The sequence below is a fragment of the Tupaia chinensis genome, unplaced genomic scaffold (assembly GCF_000334495.1).
Source record: "Tupaia chinensis unplaced genomic scaffold, TupChi_1.0 Scaffold000117_2, whole genome shotgun sequence".
In the NCBI taxonomy this organism is placed as follows: Eukaryota; Metazoa; Chordata; class Mammalia; order Scandentia; family Tupaiidae; genus Tupaia; species Tupaia belangeri.
In genome coordinates, this window is record NW_006159583.1 from 8727097 (window position 1) to 8740355 (window position 13259).

General features: G+C 37.8%; 1 long non-coding RNA gene across 2 annotated transcripts in view; it reads left to right on the forward strand.

The window, feature by feature from the left end:
• The first annotated feature begins 5395 nt into the window (after positions 1–5395).
• LOC102470362 (uncharacterized) overlaps positions 5396–13259 on the forward strand; it is a 125852-nt gene continuing 117988 nt past the window's right edge. For both annotated transcript variants that reach the window (XR_333947.1, XR_003548722.1), the window contains exon 1: positions 5396–5554. This is a non-coding gene — a long non-coding RNA (uncharacterized LOC102470362). The remainder of the gene's footprint in view (positions 5555–13259) is intronic.

The window sequence follows — 13259 nt, forward strand, 5'->3', positions numbered from 1 at the left end:
AAGGCCTCCCTATAAGCACAGAGTGCATGTATATGTGCCTATGAAGCAGGATGACAGTGGCTGGTGATGGATGGTTATGCAAGAACCCTGTTAAAGGTGCCCATCTCTCTCTCTCTCTATTCTGTCTCTCGCATAGAAGGAAGAAATAAACATTAAAAAAAAAAAGAAATGAACAACTTTTTTCTCTTGCTCTTTCCACATGAAGAGGTGGCAAGGATGGAATTAAACAAATCAGTGTGAACACGTGTGTGTGTGTGTGTGTGTGTGTGTATGTGTATGTGTGTGTGAACGTTTGCCATTTACCTATAGGTGTGTATATATCTGTCTGTCTGTTATTTTCCCCCAGCTCTCTCTGCTAAAAGGGTCGAAGAGAAATGGTATGCTAGAAGTAATGAGCAAATACTGTCCATATCTTGGTTTCTAAGCACCATTGTCCACTAAAGAAACTAGCGTCCCTTCAAGAAAAGGTTGATTCCTGAGTAGGAGCAAGGACAGTACAGCATGAGCCTGGAAAATCTCATAGTACCAGAAATTAAGGAAGTTCTCAAAAATGACAAAATATATCAGAGGGACACAAAAAGACAGCTTGAAAGAGCCCCCACTGGCCATAAGTAGATTAATCTGAGTACCAATTAATGGGTTATGACCCATAACATAACATAACATAAGAACACTTAGGCCCATACTAAAATTAAGTTTGGTGTGTGTGTGTGTTTATGTTTTTGCCATAAGGTGCAAATGCTCACCGGAGAGAGAGGTAAAGAGAGAAATCACACTCCAGGGGGAATGGTCACACTGCAATTCCTTGTCCTCCATCCTCTCAGAATTTTGGGGACCAGCAGTTGGTGTAATGGCTATGTCGCTGGACTCCAATGTAGTCGACCATGATTCAAGTCATGTACCCGGTGGATTAAACTCACTCTGGGCGTATGTTCGTGCCCAAGATCCGGAAAGGAGAATGCTGGAGAAAGGGATTGCGGCATGGCCATGCCCCCTGGAGGGGGGTGGTGGTGGTGGTGGTGGTGGTGGTGTGATTTCTTGCTTTCTGTCTCTCTCTGTCTTTCTGGAGAGCGCACACACCCTATGGCAAAAACCTCTCAAAAAAGAAAAGAAAAAAGAAAAGAAAAAAGAAAAAAACAACTTGATGGTTTTAATGATACCGGTTAAATTAGAATTCACTGAGCTTCCCAGAGGGTATAAATCTGTAGATTTATTGACTGCATTCAAATACTCTTTTATTTGGAAAATGTTTTCCTTAGGTCTCAGAAGGCCTCATGAAAACCAGGACCTATTGCAGAGACTAAGAAGAGTTAAGTAATAATACTAATAAAATTTATTTCAACATGTGCTCACTAGGTGGCAGTATATCAACGTGTGTCATGTCTTGTGTCTAAAAGATCCTGGTTTAGGGCATTTAATATGCTCCAATTTGTTACCCAAACTACTTAATTTATTGTCATTTAGTCTACTAGTTTGGAATTATAATAATTGTTGAGATATATTTGACACCAAGGCTAAAAAACAGTTTCTAGATGAATGAATGCAGTAGAAATTTTCATCTGATTGTTCAAATGTTACCTGTTTACTAGATTGTAAATCAGCTTCATATACTTAAGCATGAAAATAGGGCTTCCCACTGCTGTTGTGAGAAGGCACAAGCCTCCTTCTTTAAAAGACTCAGGTCAGATGTCTCTGCCATCTGTGAGAGAAAACTTTCATTGTTATTGTATTTAAGATTAACCTTTAATATATAATTAGTATGTTAAATGTAAAACAAAGGGGAAAAAAGGCATAACTTGGGACCAGTATTTGGCATGGTGGTTAAGACACTGGATACCTACATGGCTGACTGTAATTAAAGTTCTGGGCCTCATGGCTTGCTTTCTCGCTTAACCCCTCCTAACCCCATCTCACTCTGGTAAAATTAAAAATAATAATGATATTGATAAATAAAATTAAAATAATTATTTAAAAAAGCATAACTTTAATGTATAATTTAGCTTGATAATGCCATTTACTTCCTTACCTGAGATAATTTATAATGTGAATATTATGTCTTTTAAAATGTCTACAATAAATTATTATTAGAGTATGTGTTAGACCAAACCACAATGTCACAAGTAGTAAGACATTGCTGCCCAGTGCTGGGGCCACAAAGGAGGCCTAGGTTTGGATATACTATGCATGCCTGTGATCCTGGCTGACTAGAAGGAGGTTGAGGGAGGATTGTGGCATGGGAGGGCCCTGTCAGGGGTGCCTCTTTCTCTTTCTCTCTCTGATGAGAAAAATGAATAAATGAGCTTAAAGAGAAAGGGAAAAAAAGTACATGTCAATACAGAAGGGCTTGAAAGGGAAACTGACAAATTCCAGATTGACCTCTTCCTTACAAAGTCTAGCTCCTGAGCACAAACCCCTTTAAACAGTTTCTGGTTTTGTTTTTTCTAGTGATTACTTCTGACTCATGTCACTATTTCTTGATTAATCAATTTTAAATATTGCTCTGTTGCTGAGAGAGAAAACAATTTAACTCATTTGCATGACCTTCGACCTTCCCTATGTACATCTTCCAGAAAAGTCATACAAAAGGGCAATGGAGTATGATAAATAAGAGCATTGACACTGGAATCCCACTTCCACCATTTATCAATTGTGTGAACTTAGATGAGTTATGCAAACTCTTTGAGCCTTTTTTCTCATTTGGAAAATGGATATAATAGTCTACTCTTAAAAATTAAGATCAGGATAAAGAGGTAAATATATTTAAAATCCTGAACAAGTATTACTTTTAATTTTTTTCTTGGTCATCTTTGTAAGTTTAAATAATATATTTACCCTTTTTTTATCAACTAGTATAATATCACTTGAAATTCCACTTTATAAGATGGAAATTTTGACAAACTTATATACTTCCTTTCATTCTCCCCCTCTTTCTTTCTTTCGGAGAAGTTTTTGCTATAGGGCATGTGCATTGGCCAGAGAAACAGAGAGACAGAAAGTGAGAAATCACCCCCCAGAGGGGATGGTCACGTCGCAATCCCTTCTCCATTCTCCTCTTGGGATCTTGGGCACACACACACACGTGCTCAGTGTGAGTTTAAGCCGCCAGGTCCAGGACTCAAATCACGGTCGACTATATGGGAGTCCAGTGACGTGCCATTTCACCAACTGCTGGTCCCCATTCTTCCCCCCTTTCATATTTTCAATCCCTCCTTTTGTATTTCCATTCTAACTGGTTGTTCTATTTTCTGGTAGACTTTCTCAACTTAATCTTCTAACCATCTACTGATAATTTTACTTTAGCAATGATGTTTGTAATTTCTGACAGTTTAGTTGATCCCAAATGTTTATTTTTATAGAATTTTGAAGATTTGATATCTTAAAATATTATTTAAAATCTGTTTATTTACTTTTTCCATGAGAGAGAGAGACAGAGATAGACAGCACCCCAAATAGGGCCCCAATACTGTGATCCACCTCTGGCTCCAGCCAGCTCTAGACTATGAGTGTGTGCATGCCCAGAGCATCAGCTAGGTCCCTGGATGCAAACCTGGGACACTCCCAATGTTGGTCACTGCTGTATCCCTACCCTGCATCACTCACTACCCTGCCTGAGGATTCCATTTTTATTGACTGTGTTAGTCAGGGTTCTGTCAGAGGATAAAAACTAACACATCAATAATTTGAAAAAGAAAAATATTAATAATTATGAATTAAGTCCCTGTCTACTAAGTGAAAGATACTATTATAATATTATATAATATATAATACTAGCTACTAAAAGAGATAAAGAGCTCTCTGAGGTATACAGAGATAGTAACAACAGAAAGGAGCTACTTTTCCTAGGGCATAGGGGGAAGTAAGAAGAAACTTGGAAACTCCAGAGGAGGCCCCTAGGCTGAGATTCAGACCTTTGAGTGGACTGGTTGCTATGGAAACATAGGCTGTTGCTGTGCTAAACATTGGAGCGACCCTTTTAGACTGACAAGAGAGAATAAGAACAAAAAGCACCTCTTGATCATGGTTTATGATCCATTTAATGTTCTCTCTAATTCAGTTTTTTAGTATTCTGTTGAGGACTTTTACATCTGTGTTCATCATGGATACTGGCCCTTTATTTTCTTCTATTATCCTTGTTTGGCTTTGATATCAGAGTAATGCTGGCTTCCCAAGATGGGTTTGAAAATTTTAACTTCTACTTCAGTCTCCATACTCATTATTGGTCTGTTTGGATTTTCTTTTTCTTCATGATTCACTCTTGGTAGGTTATATGTTTCTAGGAATTATCCATTTTTTCCAGATTATCCAATTTGCTTGCATATAATTGTTCATGGTAGTCTCTTAGATTCTTTTGTATTTCTCTTTTACAAGTTTTAATATCTTTTCTTTCATTTTATAATTTTATATATTTATTATTTTTATGAATTCTTCCATAATTAAGAGATTTGGAGAAAGAGACAAAACAGAGACATCATCTCCAACAGGGTCCTCACACCAGAATCTGTTATCTGAGCCCTTAACCATCACGCTGCATTGTGCGAAATAGTCGGTTCTTTGGATCCAGTTTTCTGAGGTTAAAGACCCATCCTCCAAATGTGAATCAAAGCCATAAACATAAGGAAATGATAAAGAAAGGAGTTTTTCATAGAAAAGTAGGATTTTAGAAAAGAAGTATACCCAAAAACTTTTGGGCGGGCAAGCTACTAGGTTTGGAATGGATTAAGTGTTATTTTTATTTTGAGGTTGGTTACGAGTATTCAGAAAGGGAGATCTGTCATTTTATCAGCTCTTTGAGGAATTTGATTACTCAATTATGCATGTCAAGTATGAACTCTGACGGTATGAACATCTGCATCAGGGCATTCTGCCCATACTGGTTTAATTTCCCTGAGTGGGAAGAATAATGATCAAGCATCCAGGTGAATTCCTGTATGTACATGCGGAATGGCAGAAGAGAAGATAACAACCTTCTCTAAGTTCTTTGAAGAAAGTTAGGTAATAAAGAAATAAAAATAAGGGACCAGCAGATGGTGCGATGGTTACATTGTGGGATTCCCATATAGTTGACCACTGCTTGAGTCCCGGGCCTGGTGGCTTAAAACTTACCCTGGTGCCTGTGCTTGAGTGCCCCAAATCATGAGAGGAGAATGGAGGAGAAAGAAGTGCAGTGTGGCCATCTTCCTGGGGATTGATTTCTTGCTTTCTGTTTATCTCTTAGGTTAGCGCACTTGTCTTAAAGTAAAAATCTCTCTTGAAAAACAAAGTAAGGAAGAAAGAAAGAAGAAAGAAAAGAAAAGAAAAGAAAAGAAAAGAAAAGAAAAAGAAAAAGAAAAGAAAAGAAAAGAAAAGAAAAGAAAAGAAAAAAGAAAAGAAAAGAAAAGAAAAGAAAAGAAAAGAAAAGAAAAGGAAAGGAAAGAAAAGGAAAGGAAAGAAAGGGAAGAAGAAAAATGAGATTAGTTTCCCCTTCCCTGCAGAAGAGTGGTAGCCATAGCTGGGACAGAGGAAGAAGTCCTCAGAGGAAGTCTGAAATATCCCCTGACAAGCTATGATCAATGAGGTAGATGTCTTTCCTGCCATTATCTTAGGATACTCACATATGGCTATCTCTGACAAATTCATCCCTAGACTTAACCGTCCAGCATCATGGGCATGCACATGTTTCGCCTACTAAGGGAGGTCTTGGGGCCCAAACCCAAAGCCTTCCCATGCGGGTCAGCCTTGCCAAGCATCTCATTTTACCACTGCACCACCACCTGGTCTTTCATAGTTTTATTTCTTTAAATCTTTTTCTTCGATTAGTCTAGATTATGGTTTGTCAATTTTGTTTATATTTTTAAAAGATAAATTCAGTTTTGGTAATCTTTTTTCTTGTTCTTGTAGTGTCTATTTCATTTATTTCTACTCTAGTAGTTCATTCTTTTTTGGGGGGCTGATTTGGAGCTTAGTGTGTTTTATTCTAGTTGTTGGAGGAGTAAAGTTAGATTGCTTATTTGAGATCTTTCCTTTTTCTATATTCTATTTTTAAAAAGAATTATTTTATCTTAACTTTATTTATTTATTTGCTTATTTTTATTTGACCAGAGAGGGACACAGCAAGCCAGCAGAGGCAGGGAAAAGTGATAAAGCAAGCCATCAGGTCTGGGACTTGAACCATGGTTGGCCATATGGGAGTCCAGTGTCCTTAACCACCACATCACCTGCCAGCCCCTTTCTATATCCTTTTTAATGTAGGCATTTATCCTTATAATTGCTTTTATCACATCCCCTAGGTTTTTCTATGTTGTAATTCCATTCTCATTTGTCACAAGATTTTTTTAAATTTCTTTTTTGTTTTCTTTTTTGATCCATTGTTTATTCAGGCATGTGTTATTAGCCTGAATGACAGATGAATGGATAAATAAAAATGTGTTATATACATCTAATGAAATATTACTAGGCCCTAAAAAAGAAATTGTGCCATTGTTACTGCATGGATGGACCAAAATGCTAAATGAAATAAGACAGATACAAAATATAAATATGTTTGATCTCACTTATATGTAGAATCTGAAGTGGTAATACTCATAGGAGAGAGTAGAATGGTGGTTGCCAGGGGTCTGGGAGAGGGGAAGATTGGGTAAGTATGACTGAAGAACATAAAGAAACTTCATTTATACAAGATAAAGTCCTAGAGATCAACTATGTAGCATAGTGTCTGTTTATAACAATGCTATATTATGTATTTAAAATTTGCTAAGAGTGTAGATTTTTAAAAAGTATTTTATTTTTATTTTTTCCTCTTCTGCTTTTGCTTCAGTTTAACCAGAGAGAGACACAGAGAGAGAGAGAGAGACAGAGAGGGAGGGTGAGAAGGCAAGCCACCAGGTCCAGGGCTTGAACCATAGTCAGCGATGTGAGAGTCCAGCACCTTAACCACCACACCACCTGCTGGCCCCAATTTGTAGATCTTATGTTAAGTGTTCTTACTACCAAAAAAGGGGGAAGAAGAAGAAACTTTGGGAGGTGATAACGTATCGCTGTCTGACCTTGATGGTGGTGATGGCTTCATGTTATCATCTTAATATTCCTTCTGCTCTAACCAATTATACTTATACTTAACCAATATACTTATTCCCAAACTCAGGAAATGTGTATACCTTAAGTATGTACAGCTTTCTGTATACCAAACATTCTTTAATAAACTGATTTAAAATAAAAATGTTCGGGAACCAGAAGTTAGCGTAATGGCTATGTCACTGGACTCCCACGTAGTCGACCACGGTTTGTGTCCCGGATCCGGTGGCTTAAAACTCACGCCGGGCGCGTGTGCGTGCGTGCCCAAGATCCCGAGAGGAGAATGGAGGAGAAGGGAATGCGGCGTGACCATCCCCCCTGGGGGGGTGATTTCTCGCTTTCTGTCTCTATGTCTCTCTCTGTCTGTCTGGCGAGCGCACGCGCCCTACAGTGAAAATCTCTCAAAAAAAAAAAAAAGCTTCCTCCCATTCTAACCTTGCAGTGTCTCCTAGTATCTTTGATTAGCAGAGCTTACATTGTTAGCCAGCAAAGACCAAATGCTGAGTACAGTTCTAGTATCACAACAGTGGAGAGAGGGGATGAGCTTAGAACAACAACAACAACAACAAAAAAAATATATATATCTAGATAGATAGATAGATAGATAGATAGATAGATAGATAGATTAACTATAGAACCAGCAATTAGCGTAATGACAATGTCACTGGACTTCCATGTAGCCAACCATGGTGCGAGTCCCAGACCCGGTGGCTTAAACTCATGCCAGGCACATGTGCATGCATGCCCAAGATCCTGAGAGGAGAATGGAGGAGAAGGGATTGTGGTATGGCCATCCCCCCTGGGGGGGATGATTTCTCACTTTCTGTCTCTCTCTGTCTTTCTGGCAAGCACATGCGCCCTGTAGCAGAAACCTCTTAAAAAAAAAAAAAAAAGATTAACCGACACAAGTATCTCTGAGCATATTCAATAACAATACTGTATTCTTCTTTGTTGTTGTTATTTTCTCCTGTTCTTTGAATTATTTCAATTTTCTTTGTGGACTTATTTTTTCTTCTGCTTATCTTTCTTAGCCTCTCTTTCATTCTGGATCCTTTAAAATATTTTTCAGGTTTCTTAGTTACTTGTTATTTGTTAAAAATACAGCAGTGAAAAGTTGATTGGTGGTGGGCTGGGCTTATTAATTGATCAACTTTGAGGGTATTTGGATAGGATATATCTACATTGTTCTATTTCTGTCTAGAGAATAAAGTGTCTACAGACTTATTCTAGAGTAGTAAATACCTGGCTGTTGAGCATCCTACTTGTTGGTAAGGGAATGAATGGTTGTGGTGGTGAGGGGAATTATAACTTCAGCTAATTTTCAAATAATTGCCCCATTTTAAACTCCACATTCTACTATTTGTTTCCCATTGGTGTTTTCTGAGCTTCTCTGTATTTCTGTAAGACTGATTTTCTTAACTTTTTGGAAACTATTTGCACTAGTTTCCCGTGGCTACTATAATAAATTACCACAAACTTGATAGCTTAAAACACAGAAATGTATGCTCTCACTGGTCTGGAACCCAGAAGTCAAAAATCAAGTTGTAGCAGGGCCAACCTCCATTCAGGTACTGTAGGAAAGAATGTGTTCCTTGCCTCATTCAGTTTCTGGTGGCTGTTTGACATTTATTAGTTTATGGCTTCATCACTCCAGTCTGTGCCCTGTCTTCATAGTGCCTTCTTTATTCTATCTGTATAATCTCCTCCCTATACCACAATATTATAAAGATAATTAGTTCTGGATTTAGGGCCCACTCAGAACACCAAGAATGATCTCCTCATCTCAATACCCTTAATTATGTCTACAAAGATCCTTTTTCCAAATAAAGTGACAGTTTCCAGGGATTAGGACATATACATATTTTCAGTTTCACCATTCAACTCACTATACCACTCTTGCAACTGCTTAATATCTTAAAAAATATTGATGACATTTCTTGTGTCCTAATGATCAGTCTTCTTTGGTCTTTATTGATTTTCTCTCTTTCGATCTTCATATATATGTCAAACACATGTATGTTTGTATGTGTATGTGTGTATATGCTTTGTTTGTAACAATTTACTGGGTTGTTAGGAAGAAGAGAGGATAAATGTGTGTGTTCAGTCCACAATATTGACTTTGGCATATATAATTAATTTCAGAGGAATTTTCACTAAGTAGTCTCTGAATAAAATAAAATTAAGAAAATGCAGAACAAATAAGCCAGGTTATGCAAGACAGTTCAATTAAGAGAGCTCTCTCTCTTATTGATTCTTAATCTTTTTTCAACCTGTTTCATCATGACTCCTCATATATTCAAATCCTTCATGTTTTCAGGGTAACAATAAGTAGGCAGCAGTGTATCTGATACCTCCCATTTAAGATAGAAACAAAATAATGGAAAGGAAATGTTATTAACTTAAGCAAAACTGACCACTCTGACATTTTGCTGTCCATTATCTTTTCAAGTATTTTCTGACTAGTGATAAGAGGCGGTATGTATGCTGCACATTTCTCCAACTTGCTACTGGTCAAGGTCACTAATTAGTCATATCATTCATGTTCAGTTAAGTGTGAACAAAGGTTCAGTATTGTTTTTAAATTATTTTATTTAACTTTATTTATTTATTTGTATTTTAATTTGTAGAGAGGGGCAAAGTGAAAGAGAGAAGGAAAGAGAGAAAGCAAGCCACCAGGTCCAGGACTAGAACCACAGTCAACCATGTGGGAGTCTAGCATCCTTAATCACCACGCCACCTGCCAACCCACAGAATTGTTTTTAACACTTCACGCTGTCATGAAGTTGAAAATTTTTTGCCATCTCTACTTTAAACTTCCTACCTTACAGATCTCATGATTTCAATGCATTTGTCATAGTATGTCTTTTCAAATATTATAATCTTAATATTTCTTCTGCTCTAACCAAATAGAGAAGGCAGTATAATGGGGTAAAAAGAGCACTGGCTTGGAAGTCAGAAAGTTTGAGGTCTAGTTCTGGTTATCTATGAATTACATATATTATATTGGATATAATATTTATCCTTCTGTATCTGTTTTAATACTCAAGGAATAAAGCAACTAGACTGTGATAATTTCTAAGATACAGTCCACCTTTGAAATCTTTTACTATTAAGCATTCGGTCAGGTAGTTCCACTTGAATGTTCCATAATTACCCAAAACTCAATCTGTGGAAAAAAGTTTAAATTCAAAGCCCTAGTATCAAATACCCTAGTATCAAAGTATTTTTAACTCTTACATTCTGTATTTCTTTTTTTGGAGAGATTTTTGCTATAGGGAGTGTGCAGTCGCCAGGGAGACAGAAAGAGTCAGAAAATGAGAAATTACCCCCTGGGGGGATGGCCACACCGCAATCCCTTCTCCATTCTTCTCTCAGGATTTTGGACATGCATGCACACACGCCTGGTGTGAATTTTAAGCTGCCAGGTTTGGGACTCGAAATGTGATCACTGCATGGGAGTCCAGCCACATAACCATTATGCCAAATGCTAGTCCCTAAGTTCTGTATTTCTAGTCCTTTGTATTCTAAACTCAAAATCTTTTAGTTACCCTAGCTTCCTCTCTTTTATTCACCTTTTCTATTTTACAGATCACCAAGTTTTATAAATTCTTTTATGGAAAGATTTTTGCATATCAGCTGTCTCTACACTGACCAATGAGCTTATGATCCTAATAAACTTGACCTTTCTAGCTTCCAATTTACCTTACATAACCTTATAAATGCAGTATCTATGTATTTTGACAATGTGACTCTCCTACTCTAAATCTTAGGTTATTTTCCCTTGCCAATATGATATGATCAGAACTTCTTAGTTTGCAATTTAAAACCTCCCACATTCTGCCTATGGTTTAATTTTGTTAATCTGGAACAGACAACAGTTTTCTCTATATGGTCTGTTCATCCATTGTGTATCATTACATAGCTAACAACTTTCTTAGTGGATATATTCAAGAACCAGAATTTGATTTGTCTATCCAGCTGCTAGGTCTGTGGTATACCTCTAGGTTAATTAGTAGTAACTGGGAACAGCAAGAGCTAAAAAAAGACTTCAAAAAGTTCATGGAATGGCCAGCAGGTGGTGTGGTGTTAAGAGTACTGGATTCCCACATGGCCATATGGTTTGAGTCCTGGACCTGGCACCTTGCTATCTAACTTTCTATCTCTCTTTCTCTCTCCTTCTCTCTGTGTCTCTCTGGTCAAATTAAAATAAGTAAACTAATAAATAAAGTTAAATAAAATATGTAGTTAAATTATGAATTTATTTTGGTGTAAAAATAAATTCTTGAAATACATCCTGGGACCAGCAGTTGGCATAATGGCTATGTCACTGGACTCCCATGTAGCCAACCACGGTTCAAGTCTCAGGCACAGTGGCTTAAACTCATGTCAGGTGCGTCAGCATGTGTGCCCAAGATCCTGAGAGGAGAATGGAAGAGAAGGGATTATGGCATGGCCATCCCCCCTGAGGGGTGATTTCTTGCCTTCTGTATCTCTGACTCTCTCTGTCTTCCTGGTGAGCACACGCACCCTATAGCAAAAACCTCTTTCTAAAAAAAAAAAAGAAAGAAAGAAAAGAAAAGGAAAGAAATACATCCATAGTTCTTAGATCCTAATATGCATTTTCCATGAACTCTTTGAAGATCCCTTATAATAGCAAAGAAGGGATATTCTCTTAGAAGAAAGTATTGTGGTGAGGATATTAATAAGTATCTCTAATAATCCTTAGAATTGAATACATGTAAGCACCATACCTGACACTATAGAAAATTCAAAGTGTAAATAAAACACTTAAATCATACATAAATTAAACACACACACACACACGTAGATCATTTGGTCATCATAAATCTTTTCTCCTTCCTTTCAAGCTTTTATCAGTGAGCACAGAGTCTACTGATGAGAAGAAATAGAGTCATGTTCCAGAAGTTCTATGTGCATGCTTTAAAATTAGACAAATGTGCGGAACCAGCCCTGTAGTAATTGACAACACTAATGTGAAGTGGGTATTGTTATTTTTTTCAGTTTTCACACAAAACAACTGAAAGCCAAAGGGTTAAATTATATTCAGAAATAATGAAAGCAGACCAGCTGGCTCCAGAGCCTGACGATGTGGCAGGCCCTTTGAATGAGCTCTGAAGAGTTCCCTCCACCTGAGTGCTCCAAGGTGGGCAATCCTTCCCAATACCAGCAGCCTCATCATTAAATTTATCAGGGCCGTTGTGAACAGTTGCACATGCCCATTCTATCCACAACCACATGGTAGCAGGAGTCAATACAAAGTCCACACATGTGGTCACTTAAGGTGTACGATTAGAGGTTGTAAAGGAAATAATTCATGCTTCACCAACAGATAACTAGTGAAATTCATTACTGCATAGCCACACAGGGTTGTGAGGCTAGCTTCTCGGTTCTGCCTGCTGTGGCCCTGCTAGCACATGGCTTAGAGAGTGGCTAGCACCTTCGTGGGAAGAAAACCATGCTTTTTCTTCTAAAGTGGAAGCAGACCCCAGGCGGGGCATTTGCACAAGCCACACACTGGCTGTGGTCACACTATAGCCGCACAATGAATTACCAGGCATCAATTAATAGGAAAGAGTTGTGGGACCAGCAGTTGGTTTAATGGCTATGTAGCTGGACTCCAATGTAACCAACCACAGTTTGAGTCCCAGACCCGGTGGCTTAAACTCAAGCAGGTTGCATGTGTGTGCGTGCTCAAGATCCTGAGAGGAGACTGGAGGAGAAGATATTGTGGCATGGCCATCCCCTCTGGGGGTGTGGGGGGGTGATTTCTCGCTTTCTGTCTTTTTGTCTCTCTGTCTCTCTCTGTCTTTCTGGCAGCCCCTTAAAAAAAAGCCCCTAAAAAAAAAAAAAAAAAAAAAACAAAGAAAAACTAGACAAATGTGAGTTTGAAACACATCATATATTAACTATCTATTCTTGGGAATATACTTACTCAAATATATTATAATTGATCATCTGTGAAATAAAATAATAATAGTTTCTAATGTATTTTGAGCACTTACTATTGAGTTGTCAGAAAAGTCATAATGCATTTTTGCATAGAAAAATATGTTGTGACTTTTCCAGTTACTCAATGTATTCCAGGCACTGTTATAAATACCTTTCATACAGCACCTAATTAATCCTTGCAGTCTTGTGAAGTTAAGTCCTCATGTACAGACAAGGAAACTGTTAAAACTCAGGCAGTC